The 22,071-nt window shown below is 36.0% G+C and overlaps 1 protein-coding gene across 1 annotated transcript in view; it reads right to left on the reverse strand.

Moving 5' to 3' along the window:
- The window catches only part of NKAIN2 (sodium/potassium transporting ATPase interacting 2), a 1,132,096-nt gene that overhangs the window by 502,826 nt on the left and 607,199 nt on the right, over positions 1-22,071 (reverse strand). The window lies entirely within an intron of this gene.

Here is a 22,071-nt window from a genome sequence, read left to right on the forward strand (position 1 = left end):
TCTGTCCCATCTAATCAGCTTTCTCTCTTTGGTGTCTTTTTTCCATTTATCTTTTCACCTTCTTATTTTATCCTCTTGTGATCCCCCATTACATTGACCATGTAGTTATTTTCTCTAATTCTATTTTGTTTTCTTATTCAGTGTGCTGTCTTTGTCAACAACAAAATTTTCTTACCAAGACATAGTCCCGAACATTCAGTTAGCTATAATTTATTAAGCCCTACATTAGCAACATGCTAGAAAGACACTGAGGATAAAAGACCAATGATAAATTCTTCCTGAGTTCAAGTCAGGTAAGGGAGGTAGATCAGAAAAGAGATGCTTCTTATACAAGAATCATAAAAAGATGTATAGTCTGAGCTTAAAGAAGAAAGATAGCAAAAGTGTATAAAGTATTCTGAGAAGAGGTAGTCCTGCAAAGTTTAACAGAAGAGATGAAACACTTTCTATTAGAGGTTAACCAAGCTGACTTATGGATTTTACTAAATAAGTGAATCAGGGTTTGAAAGGGCTATCATGGAAGGGTACTATAAACAAATTCAGCAGCATGTGTGATTTAAAAAAAAAAAGATGAAACAAGAGGCTTCTACATCATTTCTCTGCTAAACGAATACCAAGGGCTTCCATTATTTGCATGGCAAGTTCCAAAATCTTTATTTTACAGTTCAAAGACCTCCATGATATTGTACCATGTTATCTTTTCAGACACGTTTCAGTTCATCCTTCAAGCCATTATGACTTACAGATGTATTGGATTGCTTTTCTTCCATGTACGTGGAAAGTTATTTCTCACCTCTGTGCCATTTTGTATGTTATTCTTTATCCTTTAGTAATTTTTCTTTTTCCTAAGCACTCTTCTTACCACCTATCAATATTCTATTTTTCTTCAGAGGTCAATATAAATATCATCTCTTGAGTTATACCCAGTTGGAAATGGTGTATCCCTGCTTTGTGATCCAGTAAGATCTGGCTTACTCAAATTCCATTCCAAATGTCTTATATCTAATTATTTGCATCTTTTTCTCCTTTGCACAATGTTAAGTTCATTGAGGAAAAAGACTATTTTTATGTATACTTATATCCCTAAGTTTCTAAGTTAATACTTGGTAGAAAATAGGTATTCAATAAACATTTTGTAATCAATCAACGAATGAGCAGCAATCGGGGGGAAAAAAACCTTCATTTTCAGAAGAACTTCTCCTACCCATTCCAGATTTGATTTTCATGAGAATACTATGATCATTCATGCAGTGTGAGGACTGAGAGCCTTAAATGATAAGATTGAGTGCTCAGTAGCTTCACTTGTTCCTAACTCTTTGCGACCCTGTGGAACAGGACTGCCAGTTTCCTCTGTCCACAGGATTTTCCAGGAAAGAATATTGGAATGGGCTGCTGTGCCTTTCTCCAGGGATCTTCCCAAACCACGGATAGAACTAGCGTCTCCTATGTCTCCTGCATTGCAGGCAGATTCTTTACCCCTGAGCCACTGGGGAATCCAAATGACAGGACTATGTAATCATAAATAGTAACTCAGCCACTTTCCAAGTGATGCTTTCATCTAACTGCTGAATATGTTCATTGCTCAGAATAAAGTAAGGGCAAAACTAAATGGCCAAACACAAAAGAAAGGGTTTGAGAAGTGAAAGCTTGGTACTGGAAATACAGTGAGAAAGGTAAGCAGGCTGGGGTGTGACATAATCATAGTTCATTATAAGCATTCCTAAGATTAGTGAATCACATCTTAAAAACAGCTCCTTTAATTGACAGTTTAGAATTGTGGACAGTCAAGTGTTTTAATATTAATGATGAAAACATCTTTAATAGATATATACATGTATACTCATAAAATAAATATCCCTGGTCAAAATGATTGGACTATATTCATCTTTTGCCCAAAGATTATGAAAGTATTTGTCAGTTGTGTCCAACTCTTTGTGATCCCATGGACTGTAGCTCACCAGGGTCCTCTGTTCATTGGATTCTACAGGCAAGAATACAGGAGGGAGTTGCCATTCCCTTCTCCAGGGGATCTTCCCGACTCAGGGACAGAACCCAGGTCTCCTGCATTACAGGCAGATTCTTTACCGTCTGAGCCACCAAAGAAGCCCTTATTTTAGCTTTATTTTTTCATCTTCAACAATAAGCAACATTTATTCTGCTTAGGCATTCTCATCACTCTCTCATCCATTGTTATGATACAAAAGAACAAAAGTAGCCCAAATAAAGCAGCTTATTTTCTAATTCTTGATCATATTATGACCAGGGATTACCTGCTTCATGATATAAATCCTTTCTCCTAATTCATAAATCCTATTACATCTACTTCATGCTATAGAAACGTTCAATTATAAGAAATAAAACATACTAAATACACTAAATAAAATATACTGCTATTATAATTAACTTGATAATCAGCCAGAATCTGATAAAAATCCAATTTTAATCATAGATTACCCTGCGGATCAAAGAGAAAGGCAGGTTTCTACCTTCTTATTTTACGGATGCTGCTATTGTATACTCACACTTCCTTGTGATTTTGTCTATGGACACATTTTAAAGACCACATAATTTTTTATAAGATTATATTTCCCCTCAGTTATAGAATTTTCTTATTGTAGAAAATATTTAAATTTTTGATCATATATGGCAAATTGAGAAAAGTACCATGCTTAGATATAATCACTTGTATCATTTTAGTGTATGTTTCATATGTACTTTTTATATTAGTGCATTTTTCAGTCATATATATTACCACAGGAACCTTTCTATATATTCTGTTACCTGAATTTTTTTGCACTTGATTAAAATATCTCATTGAATACTCTGTAACATATGTTGTAATGCAATGATGTAGTATGAGTTATTCAACTAATTATCATTAAACATTTTGTGCTTTTCTTATTCTATTTTGATCAATTCCTATAAATTTGGATTTTGCATAAAAAAATTCAGTTCAGTTTGACACATTAAATCATACCTGAAAATATTTTGTTTAAATGGACTATTTCTAAGACAGACTATAAATGTTAGAATATCCAACAGGCATCATTTTAATGAACATATAAACACAGCTATTAAATTTTATGCAACTCCAAATAAAAACAGAATCCCCAAAGGCATTCTATTCTTCTTGAAGCAAAAAGTGGAAAATAATTCCCTTAGATTGAAAAAAAAATGATACTCATTCACCATGAAGACACCTGTATATAACTAATTTCTTTCAACTCATGCAACATATTTCAGACGAGGATATTTATAGCCCTAAGGCTAGAAGGATTCCACTGAAAGAGCTTTTGATGCGAAATAATAATAAATCAAGTTATATAGGAACATCCTAATTGACATATGCAAATAAGAGGTTTGAAAGGCTAATAAAACATAAGAATTAGTGAGAAAATACCAATCTACACTTTTAAAAGCTGAAATTCATGCAGTTTAAGAATTAGTAATTCTATTCATGTATATCTGTTCACATAGCAGAGTTTTAAGATGTGTATACATAGATCTGAAAGTGATATGAGAAAAAAAATCTTCAATCTATTAAAAGACAACTTGTGTTTTATAGTCACATATTCATCACACTTTGTGCCTATAAGTGACATCACAAAAGAGCATTCATTTCTTTCCAGTCAGCAAACAATTTAAAACTCATCTTTTTTGATATTCTTGCTTTTTGAAATCATAGTTAAAGAACTGTAATAGCAATGGTTTTTCCTGTGTTGAAATTTCCCAGTAACACCGAAGAAAATGAAATTGCCTCAGTTTCTGGTTATCCAGAAACTTGAAGATCACAATCAAGATGATATTAGAATGCATTAAAAAAAAAACTATTATAAATGTGAATTCAAAAAATATATATATATATCTAATATTGTTTTATGTTACTCTGATGTACCCAACTTCCCAGGCAAAAAAATGGCAGAATTGGTTAATATTACTTGTTACTTTATATAGCTAAATAAATAATAGTGATAAAATAAAAACAAATAATAAATAGTCTTTGTGGATATAACTGTTAAAGATTTTTAGATGGGGAGATTATCCTGGATTATATGGGTGCTCCCAAAGAAATCATCGGTTCAGTTCAGTTCAGTCACTCAGTAGAGTCCAACTCCTTGTGACCCTATGGACTGCAGCACGCCAGGCCTCCCTGTTCATCACCAATTCCTGGAGTTTACTCAAATTCATGTCCATTGAGTCGGTGATGCCATCCAATCATCTCATCCTCTGTTGTCCCCTTCTCCTCCTGCCCTCAATCTTTCCCAGCATCAGGGTCTTTTCAGATGAGTCAGTTCTTCACATCAGGTGGCCAAAGTATTGGAGTTTCAGCTTCAACATCAGTCCTTCCAATGAATATTGGAAAATTCGCAAAAAATTCAAAGAAATCATGGGTATCCTCTTAAGTGGAAGGCAGATGGTTATCTTACACACATAAATAGAGTGAAAGTGTTAGTTGCTTGGTCATGTCCAACTCTTTGGGCTTCATGGGCTATAAAGCCTGCCAGGCTCCTCTGTCCATGGAATTCTCCTGGCAAGAATACTGGAGTGGGTAACCATTCCCTTTCCCAGGGGATCTTCCCAACAGAGGGATCGAACCAGATCTTCTGCACTTCAGGTAGATTCTTTACCAACTGAGCTACTAGGAAAGCCCCATGATGAACAGAACGGACAGATTTAAAGATGACTTTCATGTGGCCACAAGCCAAGGAATCCTGTAGCTCCCAGACTCTGGAAGAGGCAGGGATTAGATCTCCCCTTAGAGCTGCTGTACATAGTATCAGCCTTGAATTGGGCTCAGTGATACTGACTTCAGAATCTGAACTCCAGACCTGAGAGCGAATGAATGTCTGTTGTTTTAACTCACAAAGTCTGAGGGAATTTGTTACAGCAGCCCTAGGAAACTAATACACCTATCTAAATCTTCTCCCTTCCACTGAACTGTCAATGAAATGTAAGCCTGAGGAGTGTAATACCTAAGTACTTGTGAAGAAATGCAATTAACTTCAAAATTAAGATCCACTTTTTGGGGGTGGGGTGGGACAATTATATCCTGCTTCAGAATCAGTCCTTTGGTGATCTCTGAATGGCACGTGCTATGCTTCGTCACTCAGTCATGTCTGATTCTTGCTTTACTTGTATGCCTTATGTAATTACTGTGAAAGTCTTTGCTGGAAAAAAACATTTTTGTTTTAAGAGTCTCAACCTGTTCTTAGGGTATTCCTAACATTCTAACAATAAAAGGCTATTGCATAAAATTCTAGGATACAGAAATTGACACATTTAGAATATTTATAGACTTGTTTAAAAAATGTCAAAATAGGTTAAATACATAGAAAAAGGTACAATTCAAGTAACTTCTTACTGCAGCTAACTCTGGAAGCAAGGAAGGGGAAAATAAGGTAACAGTCATTGTCAATATAATGGATTGATCATATTTAGTTGGGAAAATGAATTATATCATATCATTAAAATATTAAGAATTCTAATAAATGAACAGCAGTCCTAAATTTATCAACCATCACAATTACTTTGAAAATTTAGAAAGGTCTTAAAGTATTAATTGTTTAAAATGTGTCCATCCAAATATTCTTCAGTGTTACTTTTTAGCAATTTGGAAATTTTTAGCATTTAACCCCTAGTGAATACTGCCATATTTGATCCCACAGATTGAGTGGAAACCATTACCTTTAGCTGTATGTATATATTTTTATGACTACTGTGGCTACTCTGAAACCATATATGGTTCTAGTTGATTAATGTATCCTAGCATACCTAAAGCAGAAGGCAGTGGCACCCCACTCCAGTCCTCTTGCCTGGAAAATTCCATGGACCGAGTCGCTAAGAGTCAGACATGACTGAGCGACTTCACTTTCAATGTTCACTTTCATGCATTGGAGAAGGAAATGGCAACCCACTCCAGTGTTCTTGCCTGGCGAATCCCAGGGATGGGGGGGCCTGGTGGGCTGCCGACTATGGGATCACAGAGAATCAGACACGACTGAAGCGACTTAGCAGCAGCAGCAGCAGCAGCATACCTAAAGGGCTTCCCTGGTAGCTCAGATGGTAAGAATCCACCTGTAATGCAGGAGACCCCAGCTCAATTCCTGGGTCAGGAAGATCTTCTGGAGAAGGAATAGGCTACCCACTCTAATATTCTTGGGCTTCCCTAGTGACTCAGATGGTGAAGAATCCACCTGCAATGAGGGAGACCTGGATTTGATCCCTTGGTTGGGAAGATCCCTTGGAGAAGGCATGGCAACCCACTCCAGTATTCTTGCCTGGATAATCCCCATGGACAGAGGAGCCTGGCGGGCTACAGTTCACGGGGTCACAAAGAGTCGGACATGACTGAGCGACTAAGCAGCAATAGCAACATACCTAAAAATGCTGAATCCCCTCTCCTTACAAGAAGTAATACATTTTAAAAGATATATGATTACCCATATATTGAATTATAACCTTTCAACTGTGCTTTAAGAACTCATGGCACACACAGACAATGTCACTATTTGGAAAGCTCAGTGATATAAACAAAGGAGATAGCATGCAAGTGAAAGTGACTGACTCAGGGGTTCTGATCACCCCAGGTTCCTGAAGAGCTCAACATGCCAACACATCTGCAAACTATTAGCTATGACACTCTTGGGAAGCTCTGCTCTGAAAACTCATACATAGTACAAACTTTCTCTTCAAAAAGACAGTCAGGCTAATGCATCAAAAATAAAGTCGGCTTCTCAACCTGCTCAACAGGGTAGCTGGTTCCCCACTTGTCTTTATATTCTTTATAGTCATCTAGAGGGTGCTTCTGAATATCACACATATGATCCAATTAATTGTGTAGCAATTACAGCAAATAGGGACACATCAGTGAAGCAAAGTTCAACTCAGTAGCCACACATAAATGTAAATATATATTGATGGTATAGTATTCTAAAGTAGGTGCTTGGATACCTTTTAGATTGCAATGCTTATGTGGAGAATGAAGTTCCAAATTTATAGATGTTAATATATCTGTGCATGTTAGTAATGAAAAACCACATACTATTTTTCTCATCATCGAAGCACTTAGTTTTTTTTTCCACTTTGTCAAACAGCTTTTCATTTACTATTTCAAAAGCAAGGCTGAAATTATTAATTTCAGAATCACTGTGGTAATATGGATAAAAATGAAAGCAAAACAAAAAACGACAATTTCAGTTAGGAAAGCTCTTGATTGCAAGTAATAAATATTGAACTACGGGTGGTTTACAGACGTCTGGAAGTGGTGTGTGGTAGGCACAATTCTGCTGTGGATCTAGGTCTACACCTTTGGGATTTTCTTTCAAATCCTCATACAGTTAACACTTACAGGCAGAAAGTGCTGGGCAGAAAAGATTCCTTCCTTCCGTAACATTTTACTCTTTTGGAAAAGAAAAGAAAAAAGAAATTCCCAAAAGCACTCAGCAGACTTCCTTACATCTCATTAAGTAGTACTGTCTCACCTGCCTCCTTTCCTAAACCCAATCACTGGCAAAGAGAATTAGGATTATCGTGGTGGTTTTATGCCAATTTTAATTCATCCCATGGGCCAGACTCTACTTAGACCTCTGACAACCATCCACATATTGGGATTCTGTTAGCAGTAAATGAAGGGAAGGCAGATTTGTGTCCCACTCTAACCCGTGCACATTCGAAATTTTTGTTTCCTTTAATATGCAAAAGTGGATAAATATTTAACATTTTTTTATGTATACCTTGTTTTGTAGAGAAATACTCAACCATTTGCTTTGGTAAGACTGTAAATAGTCAACTAAACAGAGAAGTAATTTAGTATTACACCTGAAGTAAGGAAAAGATTTCAGACTATCCATGGAGGAAGCACAAAAATCAGATGTAGTTTTTTGTGTTTTTTTTTTTTTTGCAATCTGCAAGATTAACTTAAGGGACATGCAAAGAGGAAAAATACAGAGTGTTGGCTGTCTCACTGGAAATATAAAACATTTATGTCTTGAGAAGGAAGAAAAATATTATGGAAAATATTAATAATAGTTAAATAAGGAAAACAAGGCCCCCTAAAGAGTTAAAAGTAGGAAGTTAACCATGGCGTTTTCAAAATTTATGAAAATATGCTTCACTAAGCATATGTGGTAGGTGTGTGGTGGTTGAGAATATTGATTAAGCATAATCTACCACTTTCCTTTTGAAGTTAGAAAATATCTTGTCTCTTACAACCAAAAAGGTTTTAATCTCTTCTTAGCTTTATTAGTCCCCAAGCCTATCAAATTCAAAGCTAGTCTCATAGTCAGGTAAACAACCTTCTAAAATATGTAAATTACCCTAGTTGGGTAAATCTAATAATACAACCTTTAAAAACGCCTATTTTTTTGTGCTTGGTTTAAAAACATCCAAATACATATATTTGGTCTTATTTTAGGCTGATGAATTAAGGAAACTTCATTCCTCTTGGGGCTTCCCTTGTGTCTCAGAGGGTAAAGAATCCACATGCCATGTGGGAGACCTGGGTTCAACCCATGGGTTGGGAAGATCCCCAGGAGGAGGGAGTGGCTATCCTCCCCAGTATTCTGGCCTGGAGAATTCCATGGACAGAGGAGCTTGGCAGGCTACAGTCCATGGGGTTGCAAAGACATGACTGAGTGACTTTCACTTTCATTCTTCTTGGGTGCTTTGTATGACAATAGACTGTAAGGATAGGGTGAGTATAAAGTTCTCCCAAACAGTTAAAACTGATGTAACAGTACAACTTACTAACTTGTGTTTGGATAAAAAGAGAGTTCCATTAAAATCTTTTCTGGGTGAATACTTTTTTTCTGCCTGCATAAGTGACAGGATAGACATTTACCAGTATTTCATGTGATATGTGTCTTCTGAGTACCTGTCTTCTTGGTTGGATACTGTTAATAGTAAAAGCTTGTCTGTGTGTATACGCATGCCAAGTTGTTTCAGTCATGTCTGACTCTCTGCGACCCTACGCACTGTAGCCCTCCAGGTTTCTCTGTTGATGGAATTCTCCAGGCAAAAATACAGGCGTGGGTTGCATGCCCTCTTTCAGGGGATCTTCCCACCTAGGGATTGGAACCCAGGTCTCCTGCGTCTCCTGCATTGGCAGGTGAGTTCTTTACCACTAGTATGACCTGGGAAGCATGAGGCATACCATATCTGGTGAATACTGTTTGCTCTACTGATAGTTTGGGCTCAAGAAGTTAAGAGACCCAGATAAATAAGCTTCTTAAAGAGACAACAGGACTGCAAAAGGTTGGTTTTCATTCCAATCCCAAAGAAAGGCAATGCCAAAGAATGCTCAAATTACCGCACAACTGTACTCATCTCACACACTAGTAAAGTAATGCTCAAAATTCTCCAAGCCAGGCTTCAATAGTATATGAACCGTGAACTTCCAGATGTTTAAGCTGGTTTTAGAAAAGGCAGAGGGACCAGAGATCAAATTGCCAACATCCACTGGATCAGAGAAAAAACAAGAGAGTTCCAGGAAAACATCTATTTCTACTTTATTGACTATGCCAAAGCCTTTGACTGCATGGATCACAATAAACTGTGGAAAATTCTTAAAGAGATGGGAATACCAGACCACCTGACCTGCATCTTAAGTAATCTGTGTGCAGGTCAGGAAGCAACAGTTAGAACTGGACATGGAACAAGAGACTGTTTCCAAATAGGGAAAGGAGTACATCAAGGCTGTATATTGTCACCCCGCTTATTTAACTTATATGCAGAGTACATCATGAGAAATGCTGGGCTGGAGGAAGCACAAGCTGGAATTAACATTGCTGGGAGAAATATCAATAACCTCAGATATGCAGATGACACCATCCTTATGGCAGAAAGTGAAGAAGAAATAAAGAGCCTCTTGATAAAAGTGAAAGAGGAGAGTGAAAAAGTTGGCGTAAAGCTCAACATTCAGAAAACTAAGATCATGGCATCTGGTCCCATCACTTCATGGCAAATAGATGGGGAAAATATTGGCAACAGTGATGGACTTTATTTTTTTGGGCTCCAAAATCACTGTAGATGATGACTGCAGCGAGGATGCTTGCTCCTTGGAAGAAAAGTTATGACAAACCTAGACAGTATTTTAAAAAGCGGAGGCATTGCTTTGCCAACAAAGGTCTGTCTAGTCAAAACTATGGTTTTTCTAGTAGTCATATATGGATGTGAGAGTTGGACTATAAAGAAAGCTGAGCGCTAAAGAATTGATGCTTTTGAACTGTGGGGTTGGAGATGACTCATGAGTCCCTTGGACTGCAAAGAGATCAAACCAGTCCATCCTAAAGGAAATCAGTCCTGAATATTCATTGGAAGGACTGATGCTGAAGCTGAAACTACAACACTTTGGCCACCTGATGCAAAGAACTGACTCACTTGAAAAGACCCTAATGCTGGCAAAGATTGAAGGCTGGAAGAGAAGGGAATGACAGAGGATGAGATGACTGGATGGCATCACCGACTCAATGGGCATGAGTTTGAGTAATCTCTGGGAGTTGGTGATGGACAGGGAGGTTTGGTGTGCTGCAGTCAATGGGGTAACAAACAGTCAGATACGACTGAGTGACTGAACTGACTGACTGAAAGAGATAACCATACATTCAAATCTAAATATTAGCAATTCAGTGTTAGAGAGGAAAACTTAAAATCACTAGACTTTTAATTAATTATCTACATTGAAGTGCATACTGCATAAGACAGAAGCACCGAATATAGAAATTTACTCTCAGAGGAGCTAATCGCGAAATAGTAGAACTATTTTTATCAGTTGATTTAAAAGGGAAAAGTCTCTTAAAACTACTTGGTTCAATGCAGACAATAATCCAGTTTTAAGTTATGCATCTTTTCACTGAATGAAAAATACTCTGAAAATAACAATAATTATATCCAATAATAATGTCTTTTTTATTTCATTTCTAGCTTTTAAGAACACAAAGGTAAAATTATAGGCTTACTTTATTAATTAAGCCTTTGGCTTGATGTGTGAACTTTGATTCATAAATGAAATACTATTAAACAAAATATGTTTCTGAAAATCAATTTAGCAATTTTCTTAAATTCATTAATTTTTCTTATTTGAATTGTGGTAGGCATAATAATGACCCCTCAAATGCATCCCAATTGAATTGCTAGGACCTGTGAACATGATGAGTTATCACTCCTTTGACTGTGTTATTCATCGTCAGAACTGACCTAAAATAAGGGAGATTATTCAAGTGAGCCTCATCTAATCACATGAGTCTTGTAAAGCAGATAGTTTTTTTTCTAATTGGTGGCAGAAGCAGAATTTGGAGAGATATAATGCATGTGAAGTTGAAAACAATCCCAAGCAAGCAGCCAGCAAGAAAATGAGGACCTCATTCCTACAATCAAATGGAATTGAATTCTGCCAAAAACCTAAATGAGCTGGATGAAGACTGTACCCCAGGGGACCCAAAATAGCTACTATCTTGATATGTGACTTAGACCCCCAAGTACAGTATTCATAGTATTCGACCAAGTCTACCTGGACTTCTGACCTACAGAAAAGTGAAAGAATAAATGAAAGGGTGTTATTTTAAGCCTTGAAGTTTGTTATGCAGCAATAGGAAAGCTAATATATCAACACGAGATTTTCATTTTTTTAGAAAATATATTTAACTGTAAAGTAATTTGCCACAAGGGTCAAGTGCTATAAATCCACTGTATATTAAACAGACTGGATTTAACAGAATATTTCAGGCTGAATTTTGGTATAGGTATTTCCTTCTGAATTTTAAGACATTTTTATTTATTTATTTTTCATTTATTTTTATTAGTTGGAGGCTAATTACTTTACAATATTGTAGTGGTTTTTGCCATACATTGACATGAATCAGCCATGGATTTACATGTATTCCCCATCCCGATCCCCCCTCCCACCTCCCTCTCCACCCGATTCCTCTGGGTCTTCCCAGTGCACCAGGCCCGAGCACTTGTCTCATGCTTCCAGCCTGGGCTGGTGATCTGTTTCACCCTAGATAATAGACATTTTTATATACTATATCAATTTGCCTACAGTGATTTTGAGAAATAAAATTATCATTATTTATTAGTTATTTCATAAAAAGGTATATTTAGAAATTAGGAGGTCTGGTTTTAAATTCTAACTCCATAATGAATCCACTTCTATAATTGGGACAGTGTTGGTATTTCTATCTAATTTTGAACCTAACATTCCTAGATGAGTGCAAGGTGATTTTATTATTATTTCTCTGGAGAAATATATACTTTCTTACATAACAAGCTTTAGCTGAAGTGCCCATGGGCTAGTCCAACAATGGTGATACCAGTAAACAGAATGTTTCACTCCTTATGTCAGCCACTTAAGACAGTCAATCATTTTTATTGGATATAATGATTGCAGAGTGATATCCACCAAAAGCATTAGCACCAGCAATCACTTTTTGTATCATTATACAAGGACTCTTTTATAAAGGAGGTATTCATCATTTCTTAAGAAATGTATCTTAAGGAAAAACCATCAGCATTCTTAATGGCCGTCAAGTAGACACATTCTTTGTAAGACTGACATTACTTGATCAAAGGTGGTGTTGGTGGCAGACAGGGCCTTGGAGAATATGTTAAAATAATGCCCCCAAATGTGTATATCTTAATGTGCATTTAGTACTAAAATGACATTGACTGAGGACTTAATAGATATTAATTTTTCAGAAAGATGAAAACAAGGTTAAATAATGATTTGCAAGTTCCAATAATGGATACTTTTGTGTCATTATACATATGAGTTTCTTCCAATCTTTTGTTTGTTTGTTTGTTTGTTTGTTTTTAGTCACCCTAAAGCTAAAATGACTAATTCTTAACTTAAACACAGGATTCAACATTAAAAGTTTTAAAAATTATCTTCCTCTTAAAAATAGTTATCCTATTCAAGAGTAAAATTGAGTTTAGTCCAAATTATTCAAGGAAAACAATTTTTATATTTGGCTCTAAAATAAGTTTTGTATCTTCATCACATTACTGTGCAAGTCTATGACTATTTAGCCCCAGTATTAAGGATACCCTATTAATAAGGCCATGGTGTTGGATTGGATGTCCAAAGAGACTCCTTAGAGATGTTCCTGTTCATTGTCTACAGAACATACATCTTTTAAAGTTGCTGAATTTTATTTTTTATTGAAGTATAGCTGATTTACAATGCTGTGTTAATTTTTGTTGTACAGCAAAGTGATTCAGTTATATACATATATATATATATGTTTTTCCATTATGGTTATCATATGATAGTGAATGTACTTTCCTGTGCTATACAGTAGGACCTTGTTATGTATTCATTCTATATGTAACAGCTTACATTTGCTAACCTTAATTTCCCACTCCACTTCTCTGTCAACTCCCACCTCCTTGACAACCACAAGTCTGTTCTGAGTCTGTTTCCGTTTCATAGATAGGTTCATTTGTGTCCTAGTTTAGATTCCACATGTTAAGTGATATATAGAACATTTAACATAGAAGAGACACATGCCTTGCAAATGTAAGGCTACAAGGGGTTACAAGGTAAGTAAACGTGAGGAATGTTGAAAATTCATCCAAACTATCTGTAAAATCGTGTGCTCTACTTGTTGTTGATAGTATCATATTTATATGGGATTTATATTTTTTTCTAATAGATCATATATGAAAATAGAAAATCTTTTATCAATTTATTTCAGTACAAACTTATTTCTGTATAACGTTTCATGGCAACAAAAATGTACTTGAAAGAGAAATCAAATAAAGCATTTTTGAAACTCAGACTGTAGTAGATGCTATCCAAGGGGTGGGCACTTCGAGGTGCCCTTTTAGGTCTGAAGTACTAATCCAGTGACCAGAAGCATTGCCTGCTGATAGATCACGCCCAAGCCCCTTCTCAGGAATTACCCTTGGTCACCGTGAGCTACCTTGCTTATGATCTATACTCAGGTCCAGGAACAACCCTCTTCTCATGACTGGTTACTGCTGAAGTTCAAAACCTCCCAGTCTCTTGTCTCAATTCCGGACATACATGAAAGGCCAGCACAGCTTCGGGTTCTCCATGGGATCAACGTAGGCCTTTGTCACACAGGGGCAATAGATTCAGGGTACTGGGGCCAGGGAAGGATCTGTTTGGCACCCAGGTGAAAGATGGGACATCTCTTGCTAATCCCCTTCTGAGTTTTGATGGCAATGCATCAGAGAAGTAACCATGGCTTGACAAGCATGGTGAATAGTGACTGATACTGCTCGGGGTTGATGGTCTGGATTACCCCAGTAGGCAAGCTACCTAGACGGGCAAATGAGGGCCCAGAGAATATAGGCAAAATGGGCAGTACAGAAAGTTCCAAGAGCAACTGCAGAGGTGGGGCTGCAGTTTGTCTCACTGATCTTGCAATTTCACCTTGGAAGAAACACCAACTGGTAGAGGGGATATTTTTCAGGTGAGATGACAGTACTGTCTGAAGCAAGGACATCTGTGGAATGCAAGAAATGGATTGAAGAGAATCCATGCTGTACCATCTAGATCCCCTTTTTTAGTATTAAATTTTTATTCTTCCAACATGGCTTGTGATGTCTCACAGCTAAGTCCCTCTCAAGGAATTGTCCCTTGGTCAAAGGGAGATGCCTAACTCAAGGCCACATCTTACTCCTATAGGCAGCATACAGCCAATGACAAGTCCATGGGGAAATACAAAGGCCTGCCCATCATTCTCCCAAACTTGGACATATATGAAAGACCATCATGGTTTTGGAGCATCCCATAACACGAAGGGGTTGCAACTACATTGTAGTTCCAATTTTTCTTCTACCCAATCCTGTTTTTGCTTTTAAGATCACTCTCCAATAAACTTACTGAATATAAATCTCTGTCTCTGAGTTGGTATCCTGGGAAAGCTGACCTATATGTTGAAATCACTACAGATGACAGAAAAGAAAAAGGCCCCTGAATTTCTTCAGTGAAAAAAATGAGATTTCATAAATCACTTTGATGAAAGTACCATAAGCATAAATGAAATAATAAAAGCACTATAACAAATAAGCAAGAATAGGGCTCAAATCCATGTCAACATTTATAAGCCAGGCTCAGTATCTAAAACACTGTATTATTTTACAAACACATTATGGATTTTTTAGAAAACCACATAGGATATGACTATTTTAAAATGTTGACCATCCAAATGTCCGATAATATATTAACAATGTCTGTACTATAATCTCAATAAAGCTGTCCTCAGTGTGTATTACATGCAGACTGTTCCTAAACAATATATCCTTCCATTTGCTTCTGGCTTCTTCAGCTGGGCCTTCCTTTCCATTTAGATTTTTTCTCCTTCTTTCATTCCCCATGCACACCTGTAAAATTATACACTTAACCCCATAGTGTAAGAAAAGGGATAATATCCTATACTTTGCAAATTAATTATTTTAAATATTTAAATGTATCTAGTCTTTTATTTTTGAAGAAAATGGTATGGTAAACCAAAATCATTAAATAAATAACTACATATCTATTTTAATTCCAAACATATTTTCTCTGTAAGTGCAGAGTAGCCCATAATAATATGCTTATTTGTAAGGGCATCTACATACATATTGCAATTATTATTTCCTAAGACCTTTCATTTTTTTCTGCTACTTTTTACGTTTATGAGTATAATATGGGATGACTGTATTGACATTTAAAGATAATAATATGCCACATCATTTCAGTTGTGTCCAACTCTTTGCAACCCTACGGACAGTAGCCTGCCAGGCTTCTCTGTCCATGGGATTCTCCAGGCAAGAATACTGGAGTGGGTTGCCATGTCCTTCTCCAGGAGATATTCCCAACCCGGGGCTCGAATCTGTGTCTCTCAAGTGTCTTGCATTGGCATGCAGGTTCTTCACTACTAGCGCCACCTGGGAATCATAATAGTTATCATGTATTATCAGTTCAACATGTACTAAATACTGCTAAAATAAATTTACATGATTGTCTCATTCAATCCTCAAATAATCCTATGAAGTTCATACTATTATTATCCCCACAATAAAACTGAATGAATAGATACAAGACTATTCACTTCTCCTATTCAACATTATACTGTATAACCTAAGCGGCAAAGGAGAATGTAAGAAATCAATAAGAACTTAGGAAGGAAAAAAGTAAATTTCCATTTTTCATAGATGATATGATTATTTACAAGAGAATTAGCAGAAAAATTATTAGAGCTAATAAGAGTTCAACAATGAGGGGTGATCAATATAAAAAATCAGTTGTATTCCTATAAACAAGGAAAAATAGCAAGAAAATATCATTTTAAGAGATACTGGTTCTGGATGTCTGGCTTTGAACACTTGAGATGTAATCATGTATTTTTAAAATTCTTTACTCCAATAAATATTAATTTAAAAATTAAATTAAAATCTGAACATCATAAATAAGTTCATTCCAACTTTTCTTTAGAAACCAAACATATCAACTAGGGTAGGGAAATAAAATACATAGTATTTTCAGCAATACTTGTTGACAAAGAATAGGCATATATAAATCCCAAAACAAGAGTGAATGTAGCCAAATCATTAGAAGATGTGAGCAATAGAAATTACAGTAAATGGAATACCTGATGAGTTCCATAAGCCACAGAACCTCTAAATCACAAATAAAACTTACCACTTGACGTTAGGGACCTCACACTGAACAGAATCCTGGGCTTTAGATTCTTGGAAGGGTCAATTGAAGTTGGGGAGTCATATGTAGGTGCAGAAAATGAGTGGTTAAGGTCATTAAGCAGGGGAGAGAGAAATAGTTGTGGTCATATATGCCTTCTACGTAGAATTACTTGATTCAAGAAACAAAATATTGTTTGGAACATAATTACATTTAAAAAAATGCTGTTTATTGGAAAATCAAATTATACCAAGCATCTATACTTTAACTGGCAACTGCACCTTTAGGGTTTCAGAAATATCTAGAAACATAGACTCTCACTCTAAATTAACATTATTGGAGGTCAAATAAAACTGAATAGACCAAGAAAATGGGAGTTAAAGGGAAGATGAACACTAGAGGGATTGAACGGGTTAAGACACAGGAGATTTCCCCTAAATCTTGTAACTGTGAAATATATCATCTAAATATTGGTGCACTGTCTTAAAACACAAGATTATCTTGAAAATATAACTTTCCTGAATTAGGCTCAGCTCAGAGAGAAAGACATACAAAAAAGACCATAATTTGAGAAGAGGCACCCCTCAAGTGGTGAAGCAGTGAAGGCTATTTTGATCCACCTCTGCATTCCCCACAGGAACCTCTTCCTACACATCCTGGAAATTCTATTTTAATCAAACTAAGGAAGAAAATAAGATCACCACCAAAAAGTGTAGCCAAAAAAGATGAAAATTAACTGCTAATATCTCAAAATGAGCTAAAAGAAATTAAGAAAACAGATGACTGAAAGAATAAAAACAAACAGAAGTTCAGAAATTGGACAGAAATTATAAAAAAAGGACAAAATAAAAGAACTGACAGTTTTCAAGGAAGATTAAGGGGGGAAAAAAAACTCTTCAGAAAGGATGATGGGATTAAAAGATACACAGTCAAATAAAAATAAACTGTAAGGTAAAGAATTGAAGTACGGAAATGTGTAAAGGATAAAACAGAATAAAAAAGGAAAAAAGTAAAATGATTTAAGAAAATCACAGCCCCCCACACACATGACAGAAGTCACCAAAGAATGAGATCAAAGAAAGGAACAGAAAATTATTTAAATCCTTAATTCAGATAACTGCAATAAAAGCACTCATTCCACGTACTAAAATACAAAACCCACTGAAAACACAAGGGGAGCTATGCCAGTAAAAGTATCACTTTTTAAAAACTGAGGTATAATTAATATATGATCAACTGCATAAAATTTAAGTGTGCAGTTGTATTAGTTTTGACAATTGTATAAACCCATGTAAGTAACACTCTAATTAAGATACACATTTATAGAAACCTAATGCCCATTCCCAGCAAAAGATTATATTGTTTTGATTTTATTAGCACAGTGTTCCCTTTTCTAGAATTTCATGTAAATGGAAACACAAGGTATAAAATGTCTGCCTTGTTTGATTTCACATAGTGTTTCTGATATTAATAAATGTTACTGCACGTGTCAGTAGCTTATTTTCTTTTACTGCATTACACTTTATAAATGCATCCCATGTGTTTACCCATTAATCCACTGAGGGATATTTGTTTTTTTCCTGCTTTTTTAGATATTATGAGTAAAACTGTTATCAATATTCAGCTTTTTTACTGTTGTATAAGGTTTTTAGTAGACATAAATTTTCTATTTTGGGGGGATAAATACTTAAAGGAGTGGGATTAATATATCATAGAGCATGTCAATTTTTTTTTAAACTATTGCTAAACTATTTTCTAGAGGCTTGAGCCATTTTACATTTCCACAATAAATGTATAAGAAATCTAGTTGTTCCAAAGCCTCTCCAGCAATTGGTATTGCCAATCTTTTTAATTTTAGTTATTCTAGTTTGTGAAGAATGTTAGAGTGTTTTAATTTGCATTTCCTTAAAGTTGAATGCATCTTTTATATGCTTATCAGTCAGATATTATCAATGAAACAAAATATATAATTTTTAAAAGGATCAATAATAAAGTTGATATCAAGATGGACAAACAAAAAAGGATGGAAAAATACTGGTATCAGAAATTAACAGAACGTCCAGTACTCAGACATCTGCAAAAATAAAAATGTTCATAAGAGACAACTACAAATAACTCTAACAAATACATTTGACAAATTAAATGCAATGAACCAATTTTTTAAGAGGCACATATGATCAACTTAACTAATATGAAATAAATTGAATAGCTTTATTACCATTAAAGAAATTACATTCATAATTTAAAAACTCCTAAAAGGAAATTTCTAGGCCTAAATGACTACATGGGAAAATTCTTCTAAACATTTAAAGATTTAATACTATAATTCCACAACATTTATTTGAGAAAATGGAAGATGCAAGAATACTTTCTAATTAATATTAAGTCAGTATTACTCTGAAAACAAAATCCCAGACAAAAGTGCAAAAGAAAAAAGCAAATTACATACAAATGTAATGAATACAGATGTAAAAATCCTTAACAAAATACTAGTCCATGAAATTCAGCAATATCACATATAATAATCAACCATGATCAATTAGTGTTTGAAGGATCAAAGGCTTATTCAATATTCAAAAATTAATCAATGTAATCCATTACATTAATAGGTTTAAAAAATAAACACATGCTTATGTCAATTGATGCAGAAAAGCACTTAACAGAATTCAACACTAATTCATGATTTAAAAAACAGAAATAGAGGTGAACTTCTTCAATGTTATAAAGATCATCTAAAAAACGCCTACTTGCTGGGCTGCTCCATTGCTCAATGTTGTCTGACTCTTTGTGGCCCGATGGACTGTAGCCCAGCAGGCTCTTCTGCCCATGGAATTTTCTAGGAAAGAATGTTCGAGTGGCTTGCCATTTACTACTCCAGGGAATCTTCCCAAACTAGGGATGAAACATGCATCTCATGCATCTCCTGCATTGGCAGGGGAATTCTTTACCACTAGCGCCACCTGGGAAGCCCCCAAAATGCCTACATCTAAGGTCACACTTTATAGTGAAATACTGAATGCTTTCCACCTACAGTACAGTATAGTGTCAGTCACTTAGTCATGTCCGACTCTTTGATACCCCGTGGACTATAACCCACCAGGCTCCTGGTCCATGGGATTCTCCAGGCAAGAATACGGGAGTGGATTCAATTTCCTTCTCCAGGGGATTTTCCCGACCCAGGGATCAAACCCAGGTCTCCTGCATTGCAGGCAGACTCTTTACCATCTGAGCCATAAGGGAAGCCTCCTAAGATAATAAGACAAGGACATTTGTTTCCACCATTCCTTTTAAAAGTCTGGAGGTTATAGCCAGAAAAAAATAATACAAGAAAAATAAATAAGAAGCATAATGATCAGAAATGAATGAAGACAACTGTTCCTATTATTAATGATATGATTTTTTATGCAGAACTCAAAAGGACTCTAATAATCCCTTCTAGAGCTAAGTGAGTCAGGGTAGGTGAAAGGCTGCAAGAACGATATACTGTATTCCTGCTGGTGGTGGTGGTTTAGTCACTAAGTTGTGTCTGACTCTTGCGACCCCATGGACTATAGCTAGCCAGGCTCCTCTGCCCATGGGATTCTCCTGGCAAGAATAAGATTCTACCAGAAAATTACTAGAGCTAATCAATGAATATAGTAAAGTTGCAGGATATAAAATTAACACACAGAAATCCCTTGCATTCCTATATACTAACAATGAAAAAACAGACAGAGAAATTAAGGAAACAATACCATTCACCATTGCAACAAAAAGAATAAAATACTTAGGAGTATATCTACCTAAAGAAACAAAGGACCTATACATAGAAAACTATAAAACACTGATGAAAGAAATCAAAGAGGACACAAACAGATGGAGAAACATACCGTGTTCATGGATTGAAAGAATCAATATTGTCAAAATGGCTATTCTACCCAAAGCAATCTATAGATTCAATGCAATCCCTATCAAGCTACCAACGGTATTTTTCACAGAACTAGAACAAATAATTTCACAATTTGTATGGAAATACAAAAAACCTCGAATAGCCAAAGTAATCTTGAGAAAGAAGAATGGAACTGGAGGAATCAACCTGCCTGACTTCAGACTCTACTACAAAGCCACAATCATCAAGACAGTATGGTACTGGCACAAAGACAGAAATATAGATCAATGGAACAGAATAGAAAGCCCAGAGGTAAATCCACGAACCTATGGACACCTTATCTTTGACAAAGGAGGCAAGGATATACAATGGAAAAAAGACAACCTCTTTAACAAGTGGTGCTGGGAAAACTGGTCAACCACTTGTAAAAGAATGAAACTAGAACACTTTCTAACACCATACACAAAAATAAACTCAAAATGGATTAAAGATCTAAATGTAAGACCAGAAACTATAAAATTCCTAGAGGAGAACATAGGCAAAACACTCTCCGACATAAATCAAAGCAAGATCCTCTATGACCCACCTCCCAGAATATTGGAAATAAAAGCAAAACTAAACAAATGGGACCTAATGAAACTTAAAAGCTTTTGCACTACAAAGGAAACTATAAGTAAGGTGAAAAGACAGCCCTCAGATTGGGAGAAAATAATAGCAAATGAAGAAACAGACAAAGGATTAATCTCAAAAATATACAAGCAACTCCTGCAGCTCAATTCCAGAAAAATAAATGACCCAATCAAAAAATGGGCCAAAGAACTAAACAGACATTTCTCCAAAGAAGACATACAGATGGCTAACAAACACATGAAAAGATGCTCAACATCACTCATTATTAGAGAAATGCAAATCAAAACCACAATGAGGTACCATTACACGCCAGCCAGGATGGCTGCTATCCAAAAGTCTACAAGCAATAAATGCTGGAGAGGGTGTGGAGAAAAGGGAACCCTCTTACACTGTTGGTGGGAATGCAAACTAGTACAGCCGCTATGGAAAACAGTGTGGAGATTTCTTAAAAAACTGGACATAGAACTGCCATATGACCCAGCAATCCCACTTCTGGGCATACACACTGAGGAAACCAGATCTGAAAGAGACACGTGCACCCCAATGTTCATCGCAGCACTGTTTATAATAGCCAGGACATGGAAGCAACCTAGATGCCCATCAGCAGATGAATGGATAAGGAAGCTGTGGTACATATACACCATGGAATATTACTCAGCCATTAAAAAGAATTCATTTGAACCAGTCCTAATGAGATGGATGAAGCTGGAGCCCCTTATACAGAGTGAAGTAAGCCAGAAAGATAAAGAACATTACAGCATACTGACACATGTATATGGAATTTAGAAAGGTGATAACGATAACCCTATATGCAAAACAGAAAAAGAGACACAGAAATACAGAACAGACTTTTGAACTTTGTGGGAGAATGTGAGGGTGGGATATTTCAAAAGAACAGCATGTATACTATCTATGGTGAAACAGATCA

This window comes from Dama dama, chromosome 28 (genome assembly GCF_033118175.1).
Source record: "Dama dama isolate Ldn47 chromosome 28, ASM3311817v1, whole genome shotgun sequence".
Classification (NCBI taxonomy): domain Eukaryota; kingdom Metazoa; phylum Chordata; class Mammalia; order Artiodactyla; family Cervidae; genus Dama; species Dama dama.